This window comes from Agelaius tricolor, unplaced genomic scaffold (genome assembly GCF_023055355.1).
Source record: "Agelaius tricolor isolate 1412-34295 unplaced genomic scaffold, bAgeTri1.0.p SCAF_45, whole genome shotgun sequence".
NCBI classification, from domain to species: domain Eukaryota; kingdom Metazoa; phylum Chordata; class Aves; order Passeriformes; family Icteridae; genus Agelaius; species Agelaius tricolor.
The window spans coordinates 3,398,751-3,401,776 of record NW_027269305.1 but is presented as its reverse complement, the minus strand read 5'-3'; positions in this window follow the sequence as shown (position 1 = coordinate 3,401,776).

Here is a 3,026-nt window from a genome sequence, read left to right as displayed (position 1 = left end):
AAAGATTAATGATTAATTTATTGAGATGAATATTTTTTTTTAAATTCTGATCCCTGAATTTCATTGTTTTACTGTCAAAAATGGGTCAGTTCATAATAGAAGTTTCTTTGGAGTTCTTCAAGTACACATGGGCAACTAAAAAAATGAGATTCATTCAGATTTTTACATTAGACATTTGAACATTGCTGTTGGATTATTAGACTAATTTTATAATGGTACTAGATGTTTTATTATTAGACTAAACATTCCTGGGACTATTTTCTTGCACAGGGGCCAATTTATATATAAGAGTCCAGACACACTCTTAAATCCCTAAATGAAGTGGACACATGCAAACTACCTTTAGAAATTAGCCCTGGCCTGAGCTAACCTCTGGACTATGTCCAGGAGCTGTTCAGGACATTATTTGTAAATCCTGGCTGAACTAATGCTGGGAACAGTTGTTCCTGGACATGTTTCAGTGCTGGGGAGCAACGCTGTACTTTCTCCAGCTTATACCGTGGCTGAACACAAACAGCTCTTGGCACACCTATTGCCTTTGACACAGTTAATGATTACATTCTGGTCAAAGACTCACCTGGGAAGCTTTTTGCAGCAGGTCAGAGCAACAAAACAAATTTCCAAAAGAGGCTGAATTCATGATGGTCACACTTGCAAACCATTTATGTATTTTTCCCAGTATGCAGCAGTGGTCAGAGTGGAAATGCTCACAGTAAATTGCTAAAAGGGTGGTGGGGCTGTAACAGACTGCACTGGTTTATATAACCTTGCACAGCAACTCTCCTCTTGGGCAAAACTGCCAGAGTGAGGCATAGTTTGGCTCCAGTCCACCAAACCTAGCCATGATCTATGAACAACCATTCAGTGGCTCAGCCTGCAGAAGGGAATAGTAAAGCATACCAAAAGTATCAAGACACTCAAGAGATGGCATGGGGGTCTTGTCAAGTAGAGCCTAAACAAACTTCTCATTTGTTTTCTTTTTTCTCCTGGAGATGGATAACATATTCAACTGATTCAGAAATGGTGTTACAGATAGAACCCTGATGAAGTAGTCTAGGCTACAATGCAAAATCCTTGAATCACAGAATGATCAAGGTTGAAAAAGCCCTCCAAGATCATTGAGTCCAACGCTTGACCTAACACCACCACCTTTTCAACAAAGCCATGCAACTCAGTGCCACATCCAGTCATTCCTTGAACACTTCCAGGGATGGTGAGCCACTCCTCATATAGCTTACAAATGGATCAGATAAAACTAATTCAGCCACTGTTTGGGCAGCCTGAAGGTACTGGCCAGGTGATACTGTAATACCATCTTCACATCACCCTAAAACCTCACCAGACACAACAGCATGCAAATCCCCTCTCCAAAATTAATCAGGCACACAGACACACACCTTGCATCACAAATATGTGTGACATGGAAGGATGGTGCTTCAGAAAAGTTATTCAAGTTTGCAGTGGCCACTGAGGAGAGTGGTGGTACCCAGTAGAGCATAGTTGATGAATAGACAATTTCAGATCACATTGAACTGGGACTACACATGTACTAGATGTGCTTTTTTTAGGCTGCATAAAATAAGTAAATTAAATCCTTTAGTGAGTAGAAAATTTGAAACATGCGTGTCCTGTCCCCAAGGTACTGAAAAAGCTGACAAGGACTGAGCCAATGCCAGTATGTGGTTCCAGAGACAAAATTCTGCAGCTGTGCCCTGCCTCACACATGCTGTGACTAAACTTGTTGCAGTGTGATGCCATTTCCTGTTTCACCTGTCCCAACCCCCCCAGGTGTGCCAACCTCTCCTTTCCCCTCCCCCTGTCCCCGGGCTTAAAAGGAGACGGGACCATGCGGTCGGGATTCTGTTGGGAGCTGTTACAAGATTCAGAGGTCTGTCATCCTGGAATAAAACTCTGCATTAAAACTCCGCGATAGAATCCTCTCCTGTTTCTCTTCACCGTCACCTGAACCTTTTCCACCAGAGGTAAACTGAGTTCCTACTATGCCTGGATTTGTTCTGAGTGCCCAGCTGCAGCATCCAGCCGGCCAAAGGTGTCTCTGAGGTGAAACACCACAGCTGCTGCCTTTGGCCAGCAGTGAGGGTTAAACGAGCCCAGGCACATCCCACCCGGTAATATTGGGATTATTATTCCATATAAACTGTTACTCATTCCACTTACCTAAGTGTTTTCACCCAAGGATTTGAAAAGGAAAATAATATTAACATGTCCTTCTAGTGGGAACCGCTTGGTAAAGGTGGGCAAAACTGAGCAGAGTGAACTGAAAGGCAAAGAAGTTTAAAATTTGAAGTCTGTAGTTTGCTATTGGTGGATCTGGGGGTGTACACTAGCAAAACAAACAAACAAACCCACCCTATAATTTTGGTTCAATGATACCAGGGTTAAATATAGTTCTTCCTTTAGCAGACAAACTACTAAGGATCCTCCCTCACACCTTAGAGGCCTAGGGAATTCTTCACCTTCCTGCTATTGTGCCTGTGTTGGGAGTGGAAGGCAGGGGTTAAATGAACTCCTTAAATGTTAAATGTTTGCTAAAAGCATCCAAGAACAGCAGGAAAATAAAAAAAAAAAAATCCATTACATGCAGATTACATAACTGTATGTCAGATGTCATGTAAAACAAATGGGGAAGTGACTAACAGTCAGAGCCACATCTGAAGTTGTTGAAAGTTAAAGCAAATAAAATGGATTATGCCTCTCATACTTACATGACTGCAAAGATTTTTGCAAATGTAGCATTATGCTATTCGGTAAATGCTTTGGACATTTTCTTTTAATTTCTGCAGTCAGGCACCTTTTCACCTAACATGATATTGTAGCCTAAGATGAACTAAACAAAAGCAACCCATAGTCAGCACTGAGAAAGTTCAGAAATTTGGGTCTGGTATTTTCCTTGGCATTTCTTTGCCTGCAAATGTGCAAGACAGAACTTTCTTGGCTGTTTGTATATACCTGCTAAGGACTGATCTTCCTCAAAGGAGAAACTGGGCTTCTGCAGGGGCCAGTAC